This window comes from Scaptodrosophila lebanonensis, unplaced genomic scaffold (genome assembly GCF_003285725.1).
Source record: "Scaptodrosophila lebanonensis strain 11010-0011.00,11010-0021.00 unplaced genomic scaffold, SlebRS2 tig00000080-arrow-pilon, whole genome shotgun sequence".
Classification (NCBI taxonomy): domain Eukaryota; kingdom Metazoa; phylum Arthropoda; class Insecta; order Diptera; family Drosophilidae; genus Scaptodrosophila; species Scaptodrosophila lebanonensis.
Window position 1 is genome coordinate 1,704,937 of NW_022060561.1, and position 13,880 is coordinate 1,718,816.

The 13,880-nt window shown below is 31.9% G+C and overlaps 1 protein-coding gene across 3 annotated transcripts in view; it reads left to right on the forward strand.

The window, feature by feature from the left end:
- LOC115626207 (mucin-5AC) overlaps window positions 1–13,880 on the forward strand; it is a 28,357-nt gene that overhangs the window by 2,959 nt on the left and 11,518 nt on the right. The gene's annotated exons all lie outside the window — the stretch shown is intronic.

The window sequence follows — 13,880 nt, forward strand, 5'->3', positions numbered from 1 at the left end:
ACTTGTATGTTATTGACGACCATTGAAAAAAGTGTTCCTTGACTCTGGCTTTTGCTTCTTATTACGTGTATACCTATGTACTCGTATGTACATCTGTGTGTGCATATGTTAATATGTACATTATGTACTTCCATAATTTCTTGAAATTGGAGTCGAGCAAGAAAACGCTGCATTGTGGTTTCTTCAGGTTATTCAACGAATTGGAAATTTAAAAATTACCTTTTAGAACTATTAAACACTGCAATAATTAATTAAACACTGCAATAACTATTTAAAACTGTAAAAGGGATGTGTATTTAAAAAGAAGATGTTTTTATTAAAGATTTTCATAAAAACATACACTATTCAATTTCTTTAATCGCACCTAGAATACAAAAAAAGGGTAGCTAGTAGTTAAAGGATATGAATTGTGTCATATTTTAGCAGGCTAGAGAAAATCAGGAGTATTTCAAAAAGAAAGAAGCCAGAAGTAATTATCAACTTTAGTAAACATATTTATTTTAAATGAAAATAACTTGATCTTATATCTTTAGATTTTGCTAGTCGATTTCACACTCTTTTTGAGCTATTTATGTACAACTATCTATACATACGGGTGTGTGTGTGTATATATATGTATATGAGATGATCTAGTCGGCGTATACGCTTTATATGCGTTTCTGCAGCTGTATTTGTCAACACATCAAAAGAAATTCTTGTCTTTAAGTCAATACGGAAGCGAAAATGTTTAACTAATGTCGGTAGCACCTCAGTGTACATATTGTCGTTTTGCAATGCACTTCCTGTGATTTATTTCAATTAAACCGATTAATTTTATTACAAAATGAAATTGCGAATAAAATCAAAAGAAAAATGATGAACGAGCACAAAAGGCAATGCATTAATGCTGACGTCAACCGGTAAGGGACAAGAAAAATAAAAAATAAAATAAAAACTTAAGTACCTACTGAGAGCGAAAATGAAAAAATGCAACTAATTGAAAAGCGTTGTTGCATCGATGCTAATTTTTAGGTAACACACAGAGAAAACAAACGAGTAACAGCTGTAAATGCGAAACAGCCGCAAAGCGAATGAGCACACAAGTTGGGAAGCAACAATGACAACAACAAAAAGAACAAAAATGCGCGTGGGTGGGAGCTGGGCTGTTTGCTGGTTGACGGCCAGCCAATTCGATAAAGTGCGCAAAAGTATTTATGTACATATGTATGTATGTACTTTTACATTGAATAAGTAACTACTCGTTTATGACGCTGCAGTCTCATGTATTTGTACGTGTACGTACTTAGTAGAGTCTACAGAAGAATAAATGGCCTATTGTCTGACTGCTGTCAACCGCAATGCAGTTTGACGTTTTCTAGTGCTCTTCCGCGTTTATGTTAGCAACGAAGAGAAATTGAGAGAGACAACCATTGCGTAGATATCGGACATTGTACGCAACAGCAACGCAACAGCTGACAGTTGACAACTACGTGGGCGACATCTCCATGTTAGTTGGCAAAACATTCCACACCAGAGAAAACGGTCATAAATGACTGCTGAAAGACATAGATAAAGGGGAGACGGGTAGACAAAAAGCAATTGATAGTGTAGTCTAAATTGAATATTAAATTGTAGATAACTACTATTGTATAACTATTTACGCATTATTCGAAATTTGTTATTTAACTTTGGAAGTTTAATTCTGCAATGGAATCTTTTTTAAATGTAAAACCAAACAAATTTAAATTTCTTTCGATGTATAGTACACAAGTGTTGGGGAGGCGGGTAATTAAAAAAAAAATGAACAAACTTTCTCTGCTTAGGCCTAAGGGCCTAGTTCGGTTAGTCTAGCTCCTACACATTCCGTGATCGATTGATTCATACAGACACGTACTGTAATGGCGATATTGACTGATCTGTTTGTATGTACTCGCAAGTATATTAAAAATGTATACACTATATGGCGTCTGCAACGGTACAGGGTATCAAAAGCGGGGAAGACCCCCTAATAGACACTTGGTAATTGACCCTGTCCGTGTTTATTCTTTTGTATCAAAACAATGCTGAAAGGTCGTAATACTGAATGATTTATTAAGCCAAAATTTTAATTACAATATGGCATGTTGGAACAACGGCTAATAACCCTGTGGAATGAACAATCAGAGGTGCATTCACATTTTTCCCCCATAAAAATAGAATCTAAATGTGAATTTTTAATTGAAAAAATAATATAAAATTGGAAGACAACGCTATTTTCGTAGCTGTTATCCTAACTAAAATTTTAAATAATAATTGCTATTGAAAACATTATATTGTGCAAAATTATGGCTATAACGAATACTATAGATGTGAGAATTATTTATAAGTAAATTTCGTCTTTTTTACGCTGTTACAGTAAGTTGTAAAAATTGTGCTGTGATCAAGGTGCAGTCATAGGAATAATAAGCCTATGATAATTATTTGTAAATGCCGTTCTACTTAACCTTTCCAATTGGCAGATACTTCTATGAACTTATGTGCGATGTTTTCAATGCCGACTCATTTATGTACATACTTACATATGTATGTCGATCATTCGATTCAAAACATTTTATTTGCTTTTTTCAGACTCTTTATAGTTGTCTTGCTATTATATTGTTCCCTTCTTTGATTTTGTTATTCGTCTTTTACACGTCAGCGATAAAAACAACCACAAAATCACTGATAAGATACGCAATAATTCGGTTCTGATTCGCGCTTTCTGTCTTCCCCACCCTACCCCACCCCACCCCACCCCACCCCACCCTACCATTCTCAGCCAGCCTTGTGTGCCCTTTTTATTATTATGTATGTATTGTTATTTACTACATATGTATGTACATGTATTTGTAGGCCTGTTTCGCTAGGTCCGCTGCTAGTCGTTTTTATTTGTTGTTGTGCCATTTTGTCGTCGCGTACACTTTAATCTATAAATTGTACAAACAATTACAATTTTGTCGACGACGCGCATTCTGTTTGCTCGCATGTTAATATTTGTATATGTATGTACATATGTACGTACATTCTCATTAATATACATAAGCATGAATGTACATATGTGTCTCATGTATTTGAGTGTTTAATTTTTTTGCTTGTTTCTGTTTCTTTATTTGTTTATGCATACAATTTGTTGTTCTTCTTTATTTATTTATTTGTTTTTTTTTTTTGCTTATCGTACATATATATGTACATACATTTGTGATGTCATCGTCACTACAATATCGGAAAGCAATAACAAAACTGAATATTCACAACAACAATTATAGTTGATAAATATGTCTTAAGACTCAGCTTAGCACTCCTTGCCGTACGAACACACGTAGTTTCTTCTATTTGCATACACACATACATATTTACATATTTATTTATGTACATACATATACATATGTATGTAATTTATATATAAACAAATCGTTCACAGAAGCGCCTTCAATTAGCGGCAAAACATATACACACACATACATATGTACACACAAACATGTACATATGTATGTATGTACACGTATGTATGTATGTTTTATATTCTGACGTTGACTAGCCAAAAACAAACGTCTGTTGATAAACCCAATTGGAAAGTCAACAAAATGCTAGCCATAAAACAATCGCACATCGAACTTTTCGTCTGAACAACGAAGCAAATACAAAAGCAAACTAAAAAAATGTATGTCTGTATATTAATAGAAACTCATATGCCGCTGGTTGAATACCCTATGAATCTACAAACACATTTGTTTTATAAAAAACATAAGTTTATTTCGTTATTCAGTTGCCTATTTATTTGTGTTCGATCTAGGCATGTCCGTCCGTCCGTCTGGATGAACGCAAGGATCTCAGAAACTATAAGAGCTAGAATAACCAAAGTTGGCATCCAGATTCTCCTAGGTCCGAGAAAGGACGAGTTTATTTTATTTTTTGGACTGTAGCGTTCTCTCTTGTTTTTTTTTTCAATCCTGGAACGAAACTCTTCACGTTTACTATTATGTGATTTATGTTGACAATAGATTTTTAACAAAGTGTTGCCAAGTGTTCTTAAGGTTAACCGTAATTTGTATGAAATCAAACAAATTCTTGCTGGTCCGGTATTCGAAGATACAATTGAATTGTTCAATTTGAAAAGTTTTGCCTTTGAGTGGGCAGCAGTCGAGTTTGCATCTGCAAAAAATATCTGTTTTTAAAAAAGTCACGAATTTGTAAATATTGCTTAAACAATATCGTGTTTCTAGCAATTCTATAAATATTCTAAAAATTAAAAAAAGTATTGTTATGTCTATATTGCTTGGATTAATAGGAATATTGCGAATGTTGAAACATCGAATGTAGCTTTAAGTCCGGATTTTATATGCTAAATAAGTTGCCGGTTGTTCCTGTTTTTTTCTGCCTTCGATTAATTTCTTAATGGTTATTTTTATGAGTTACAGGAACAAACAAACGTTTTTGCGCCTAAATATAAATAAGCTTTAAAAACGATTGCGTTATTGTTTTATTTTCATTTAATTTAAACCAAATAAATGTGAAGTTTTCTTCCCCTCCTCTTTAAAGGCTAACAGCACTTTTCAAATAGTGTATCTAAACAAGAGCTCCTCAAGCGTAAATGTCATAGAGATAATTAGATCTAAATTGATTTTGTAGGTAAACCCCCTTTTAAATTAACATTTAATTGGCTACCGATCGCTCATTTTGATTTGGCGAACAATGTAGGTAATAGAATTACATAATTTGCAATTTGCATTTCATTTGGGAGCTACAGCAACAAATTTGATAGACAGTGTGATACAAAGTTTGGATTTTTAGTGTCTGTCTATACAGGCATTAAAAAAATGCCTTTGTTGACTATCCACGCAATTTCGTCATCGGCAAATGTATTTTTAATACTTCAGACCTCACCACAAGATTGCCGAATTGTCTTGGCGTGCAAAAGTCATAATGGCTTTACTATCGATTCCTGAGCTTTTCTTCTATATATGTGTTTGCAATGAAATTGAAATGGATGAGCCATTCATTGGCTTGGCTCTATATACTATATTGCCATACCTATGCACATGTATATGTATAGGAAAGAGTGTGTGCCGTCATCTGATGTCAGTGGCTATCGTGTTAAATGCTTTTTAAATTTTTTATTATTCTATTGATTTTCTACTTTTAACGTCCTTTGGCAAAATGCGTAGCACAAAAGTAACCCAAATACAAACCGAATGTTACAATAACAATGGTGGAAAGCCATTAAAACAAGCAACAGAAAATGAGAAAATTAAATTTGATTAGAAAAGCATACAAAAAAATTGTTCAAATTTAAATAAATTCATGTTAATTTTCTGCTAAACATTTACAATCGAAACTTGTTCGCCGCGTATTTGTGATTTGTTTATTTATGTATTTCTTTGTTGAGTTGGCAACCAACCTGTGCTGCGTGAAAAGCAAATGCAGCTAAATTGAAAAACAAGTAATCTTTAAAACACTGTGAAGAACACTCGAAAAATTGGCATCAACGTGTTAATTCGCATGGTAAAAACTCAAATACACACTGCGCGCGAGAGATGCAAATCAAATGAAATTAATACACATACGGACAGAAATTGAAGTCACTTAACAAACATATAAAGTATGTTATATAGTAAGGGACATACACATATAGTACATATAAATAAATACGTACTCATCTGAAGTTTAAAGAGAAAACAGCATACACACAGAATTGAGCAAACATTTATTTAAAATCAAGCTGACAACGTCAATATGTATTATGTTTCAAGTCGAGAAAGTTGAACTAACGTCATATACATTATTTTCGGAAATGATTTCCAATTTAAATATTCCATAATATTGTTAAACTATATGTGGCGGGGTATCAAGAGTAGATAAGTTCTACATTGCATTTTAAAAAATTGTAATAACATTTACACTTTATTACCATATATTTTATGGTATTTTCGTGGGAACACCGGAACAGCCTGATGGCTCCATATGAATTCATCTTTAAAGTATCGCATAATTCATCTAAGTTGAACTACAAATCATCATCTGAACCAAAATAATAAAACTATTTTGCTTTAGTTGTTGCAAACCAATAACCATTTACAATATCTTTTTAAATGGTAGTCTCCTTAGTCCCTGGAAAAAAACTTAAATCTATATTTAACTCAATTCGATTTTATTGCATTTCAAACTTTATTGAGAAATCAACTCTACATTGAGTGTAATAAGTGGGGCTATTGTTATTTACCACTAAAATACTTTTTAGTAAGTAGGTGTGAAATATTGTATTACGGAACCAAAACCCAGAACAGGCTATCGCTGTTGCCAGATTAGTCTTTCCAATAATTGAATTAATTCATATAAATATACCATTAAATAATATAGTTTTGGAGCTGGTTGTTCATCATACATATATTTATAATATATATCTATATACGTTGATATATATGAATATACATACATGTATGTATATATTTGCAATCTTAAAATGTCACTTGTTTCAATCGTTTTGTGAAGTTCATTTTTTTCGACTCAGTAATTTTCCTTTGTTTGCGGAAAATTGAAATGTGCATAAATCGAACTCATGACATTTATAGACATCTACAATTGAAATAGATTCCGCTGTTAGTTTTCAAACGCTTTGTTATTAAAAAAACAAAAAAAAAAAGAACAACACAATATCTATCACAATATATTTTGCTGAGTAATTGAGGAAAAGATGATGCATTCTTGTAAGATGGTGACGATTGTGAGCACAAAAAACAAAAGTTATAGTTAACGTGCAGTTCCTAAAAATGCACTGGCACTTTGTTGTATAACGATCAAGTTAAAAAGGGTATGAATACATTTATATCATGCGATTTTAATCACCTTTCCCACCAAGGTTTAGAAATAGATTACGAAGGTTATCAAGTGCTGGCATGGAACTCGATCCCGAATCCCATGTTTTATTTTAGTAATATTTACTAAGCAATACTGTAAAACTCAGAGAGAAGGTGTTACGTTATCTGCTAAATTTTAAATAAATCAGCAAGAAATTGCATCTGCCAGAGGTACAAAGAAACTCACTCGCTATTTGCTGCTGCAGGTGGAATATTAATTATTTGCTTAATGTACATTATGTACTATATCGTATCAATTATAATGTCGTATACCCTGTACACGAAGGTTAAAATTGTGCCATAAATTCGTTCAGTTTTTGCATTTTGCACTGAAGGCCATTGTAGACCGCACAAAGAATATATGTTTTTTAACAGTATGCCAATTTTTCTGTATGAATTCAAGAGTAAAAGCTAGAGCCGGGAAGGTAGAAGTTTACGTTTATTCCTCCGAGAGGGACGTTTTATTATAAATCCGGAAATTCTTGCAATTCAGAAATATAATCATTATCCAGCTTTACTAGCCAGCATCTATTATTGTTGTCAACGTTGGGAATAATATTATTGTGAAATCAATGAAAATCATTTAATTTAAATTAAAATAAATTTGTTTGCGCATATCTGTTCTCTTGGGGTACATAGATTTACCATATAATAATTAGCTACTACCAGAGAAATTAAAGCATAGCTATTAGGGCACTGTACATTCCTTAAACGATTAAGGATTATGTTACTTTTTACTATCATATAGTAATATTTTCAATAATTCGTTGTATTGTAAATTATATTTATAGTTTTGTGCCAATTGGAACAAAAATGGTAGTTTTAAAAAGTCCATATACTAAGTATATGTTTTTTTGTAAGGTTTTTTTTTAAGGTTAGTTAAATTATTTGTATTATAGTTGCTTGTGCTGATTAGGATGAATTTGTCAGCCGAAACTTAAAATATTCCGGAAACGCATAAGTTTCAGCTTAGAAGCGGCGTCTTTCTACATTTTTCATAGATTTTATTGCAGATAAGGGGACTTTTCATGTGAGACCATGTTTATACAAGTAGTTTCTAAATTTCACTTATATATAGATTTGAAATGAATCATTTGGATGAATTATGGCTGCCACAAAATAAAATATTAATAAAACATTATATTATCTACCATTTATTTATAGTATTTTGTATAGTCGCATACACACATTTGCAAATAAAAATAAATTATTAATAGTCGTGATTAAATGAAGCATTAACCTCTTTAGTTCTGATTTTTTAATGATTTATTTTACGTTCTATTTGAATAAAAAAAGACTTTTGGCAGAGGTTTTACTTTTTTGTTGTTGTTTTTTTTTTGACGTCGTAGCAAAGCCATTTATCAGGCTCTACAATTCTTAATTTTTAATTCTAAATAAAAAGAATACAACAACAAAAAATGCTAACAAACAAATTTGAATACAAAGCAGAAACAAAAAAGTAAAAATAAATAAATAAATAAAAAATATGCCGACGACAACAAAAATTTGCTCAAGAAATTTCGCATAAAATTCTCAGGTGGGCTGGTCCGGCCTTTCGCTTGTGTTGTCTTACACTCTGCTATATATTCGAATAAAATAACAATAACCGAAGCACATAAGAAGAAATGAACTAATAAATAAAAATAGACTAAAAAATAAATTGTTGAGAAAGCGCAAATCAAACAGCAAGCTAAACAAAAGCGCTTATTAAATGTGAAATTAAATTAAACATTTTGGGGAATCAACTCACCTGTCGCTGATATGCGGCTGTTAATTCTTCCTCTTCCTTTTCCTCTCTCGTTTACTTTGTGGCTGGCTTGTCCGCCGCTGTATTGCGTAAATAACTCAACTCGACTCGTCTTGCCATGCCTTGTCGTCCGGAATCAAGAGGTGGAGCAATAGGCGAGATAGCGCAGCAAAACAGAAACAGAAATTAAAAATTCGAAAAACATGCGAACATTTCTATTCCATTTGTTTCTTTCTTCATTTTTTTTTTTGCACTCACGCGCATTAAAGTTGTTTTTCAGTGTTTCTTGCTTTTATTTTCATTATAGTTTATTTACATTCTAAAGTTGTTTATGAATACGTTGCTGTTGTTACATACATGTATGTATGTGTGTATGTGAGTGCTCCCCACTTTTCGTACCTCCTCTGATCCAATTGTATTGTGTTTCTTTCTTTCTCCCTTCCAGTTGGCTCTTTCTGTTTTGATAGCATGGCGTTTGAAAACAAGTGCTATGATTAATCGTAAACTTTTAACGAACCATTTCAAATCTGCATTTTATCGTTATTTGTTTTATTGATAGGCTGGCGATTTTTAGTTTTTTTTATTACGCTCACACACATACTTATTTGTGTATGCCCCCCACGTCTTACTGACTATATATGAATGCGAAACGCATACATACATATGTGAAGATACAGACATATGTATATAGTATACTTATACGCATAATAAATAAATACATATGTATGTACTATATATATACATGTATTCGTACCAACGGAAACGATTCGTTTTCAAGTGAGCTTTTAAGAGCGAGTGCCTTCCAGCAACAAACTACCCATCAAATAATTAGATTTCGCTGCCAATTCTGTTGCCGTTAGGGTTCTAGCCACCCAATACATTAAAGTAGCAAATTAGGAAAGTCAATTGAATTAGTCTCCTTTTATTTTGTCGCTTTAATATAAATCTTACAAAATTACTATTTATTTCATTTATCATATCGTACTATTAAGACTTAACTTAAAGATAAGAAGCATCAAAAAATCATTCAAAAAATGTAGTTTTTCGTGTTAAGACTTAAAATACTTAAGACAGTTAAATACCTACAAAAAAGTATTAAGCAGAGGAGAATATTTAATTATAATTAATTGACAGTTTAATACCTACAAGAAACTAGTAAATAGAGGAGAAAATTTAATTATAATTTATTGTAATTCGATTTAGATGTCCCCGGTTATAGAGAAGCGTTCTTAAATAGTAAAGAGAGAGTTCTATTGAGAGAAGGTGAAAAGATTATAATTTATTGATTTTTAAAATTTTTTTTTATTTAATCTGAACACAAAACCCCAAAATGATTGTGCAAAGCGTAGTCTACACAATATACTATAAATAGAAACGAATTGCGTGTTGTTCATCTGCAAGTAGTTTTCAAATGATAATATACAAGTAGATCTTTTAAATGAGTTTTTTTATTAAACTAAATATCCAAAATGTGTTAAATAAAAAAGTAGTTTTCGAATGTTAATACAAGTATGTTAATGAAGAGGTGTTTCTTTTTAAATTAAATACAAATGAAAAAGTTTTAAATAAATAAGACTTGGACTAGTGAAACGTAGTACAAATGTACTTTGTCTCAGAGTGATGTTAAATATCTACGTTTTGAACCATGAAATCTAGTATTGTAGGAACTGAACTTCAATGCACACTACTCACTAAGATAATGTCTATTAATGCGAAACATTTTTGTGGGAATATTTGAATGCTGCAATAAATGGACGAGTTCGAGCACGGTTGTTCTGAAAATCTACCGAAAATTGTTGCGAAGTTTGTGCTACAGAATGCAGTTTCAAATCGAATCTCACATCTATCAATAGACGAAGAAATGTATGTCTCGTTTTTCAATTTGCTTAGCATCTAAATAATAGTTCCTTCTTCACGTAATGCTGTGTTTTAATTTAGTAATTATATTTGCTTGTTATATGCAGAGAATAATCATCTTGAAATCGACTATTTAATGGATTCTCTTATTTAAGTTTCATTCCAGCTAATTGTGCCTTTTCTTTTTGCTATTTGTTCGTTTGCGGGTTGTGCCAATTCTGTTATCAAGAGTGTTGTACAATAAAATTGATAATTTGCACTGTACTATAAAATTAAACATACGTAGAGCCCTCAACTAATTAGAGTGTAGAATGATGATGATATTTGGTCCCAAAACATCATAGTCTACTTGATTAGTGAGCCCAAAGTTATGAAAATCTCTAATTATAAATAGAATAAAACGTATAGTATAGTTCGAGATTTCAGTCATATTAATGCAAAAAAAAGCGTTTGAAAATACAAAAAATATAGTTCTATTCTAGCAATACATACTATATGCTGGTTTATATGAATTATTATTTATTTGCCTATTTTATTTTCATCACTTAATTAGTCAGAAAAGTGTGCTTTGTCGATAAATTTCATTTGTGCAATTAAAATGCTGAAAAGCGCTTGTGTTTTATAAATATTATCAGAAAGCAAAAAATTACTGCTAAAGCATTTTAATTGAGCGTTTCAAACGTCGAATGCCGCCCTCGTCGCGGTTTGGGAGTCTCCATGTGAATTCTCACAATAAATTTATTTTTCTGTCACGCACACATGTGTGTGTGTGTCTGTTTATATAATCAGCCATAGCCTTTGCAAATAGGGTTTATCAGTTGAACTTATACTCATACGATAATTGACTTACAAACACAAGCGAAAATGCTCGACACACGGTCGTCAGATTGTCTGCCGCGTTTTGTTGAAACACAAATAAAAGCGGCAAAAAATTGTAATAATTTTAAATAATTTTTAGTTTGTTGCTCTGTGCACGCGAAGCGTTTATGATTCATTCTAATAGCAGCTGGTTGTTGCCACGACAAAGAAAAATTTGCCAATATACCGAGGATATGAATACAAAAAAAAAACTTGAATGTTTGCCAATATTTCTAATTTTCCTAAGAATTTCTTGACAATTTTCTATACAATTTTCCTCTACTTTCTTTTTATTTGCTTTAGCGTAAAATTTTGTCGCAGATCTAAAATGGATCGTTTAATTGCTTTCTCTTGTGGCGAGATAATGCAATGATAGATTAATTTGTTTACGTTTTTCATGGTGGAACTATTTTTAAGACATTATTTGCATTTCTTACTAAGCAGACGACTGCTCTTGGCATTTGGCACAATTTGTTGGCTTTTATCCCTAGAAATTTTAAATGCTATTTAGTTTTGATGCGCTTGACGAATTTTTTTCAATTTTATTTTCCCTTGCCTATGTATATACCCTATCGGCCATGTGAATGAATTTTGAGGGTGTTTTGTGCAATATTTGAGTGCGTTTATTTAATTAATTTGTACCATATGTTTTTTATACCCTATACCCAAATATTTATGATATTTTCCTTACATTGTTTGGTGGCTATCTGAAAGAAATATTAAGTTGTATGTATGTTTGCAATATTTTATTTTAATATTGTTTATAAATAACGAATTTAATGTATGTTCTGCACATGGATTTCTCACAACTAATACCTACTGATAACTGCTCCTCTATGGGCTCCTCACTACTGACTGCTGATCCCAACTGCCTAATTGGAAGGACCGTTGACGACTGTCTGCGGATCTTCTTCTTTACCAATATCTTCACACATCCTCCACTTTTCTTATAAGTTCATACACAACTTTTAAGAACTGACTACTTACAACGACCGTTGACAACTGACTGACTTTTAACAACTGAATTGGGATTGATTGATCGATAAAGTTATCTCATAAAATTGTCTGATTTTGAATAACAGTTTTTCCATTCCAAATATACCTTCTTCACCTTCATTACAACTCATTAGTATATAAAAATCCAAAGGATTTCACAAAGTATATAGTATGTACATATATCCGCCTGTCCCTCTGTCCATCCATCAAAGTCTAAGAACTAGAATCTCCACACTAGGTATTCATAGTTTTCTAAGCTTCTTTCTTTCCGGCTTTTTGTTTTTTTTATAGCTCCCATATAAAAAGTCAGTTATGTCTTATTGAAATACATTTCCAATTAACTTTAAATGAGTTACATCAAAGCTTATATTCTTTTGACATGTTTAGACAACTAAACATTTCAATTTCATTTTCCACTCTTTATATAATTTGATATTTATCTTTCAACAAAGAATGATTAAATGAATAAGCCTCTATTTTAAGTACAATTCCCTTTTCTAATTAGTTTTGATTACGTAATTGTTTTTCAATATTTCGGACCATACTTGGTTGTAAATTGGGATATATTGGCCAGTATCTGATTGAATTAATTGTATAAATTTTGTTGTTTTGTTTGTTTCTTTGCTTGATATTATAACATTTAAACGTTTTAAGTTATGTCGACATCCATAAAATTTTCAAAAACATTGTTTTTGAACAGTATTTTTGTTTTCAAACATTTTACATTTTTAATCCTCTTTATTCACTCCATTTGGAAGCATAATGATTCAACCCAACTACGAAATCTAATGTTTTTTGCAAGCACAGTATTTTGGGGCCTTCCTATTTTCCTACTTCCCTGAGGATTCCATTCTAATGCGGCTCGCTTTATATCGTTGCGGCTTTCCAAACCCTATCTCTCTGTTAGGCCTCATCCCAATACAATAATTGTTGAAATATTAATTGCCAACAAAAGAATATAATTCTCATTCGAAGTCAGAATATTTTGAGATAACAATGTCGTATGGGCTTTAAATTTTAACTTATCACCTTTTGTATATTGTATTTATAGATATTATTCAAAGTTTATCTAATAAACAAACAGTAAATTAGTCATATCAGAATGCAAACAGTTGACATAATACCTATTTGCCAATCAAACATGAAGTTGAGGCGCACATCAAACCGCATATGGTACTTTATATGTATGTGTGTGTGTGTGTATGTATTATTTATCAAGTAATTTGCGTTTCGATTGCTTGTCAAATTAGAGAGTCCACTGCAAAATTGTTTCTAAATTTAGATATATATGGGCATATCCGTTGCCACCGACACCGTCGCGACGGCCGCATCCGACTTGGCGACGGCGGCTCTCTCTGTACTTGTTGACAAAATATGCTCAAGTCGTCATGGCAAGCGTAAATTACAAGTTCACGATTTGTCATGCATACACACACACACACACACATGCACACACACACACTCTCACGCAACACACAAACCACACACATATTATGAGAGAGCGAAGATTCGGACTCGTTTAGAAAATGCCGCAATTTAATTTTGACATTTGTGGGGACAATTTGTCTATG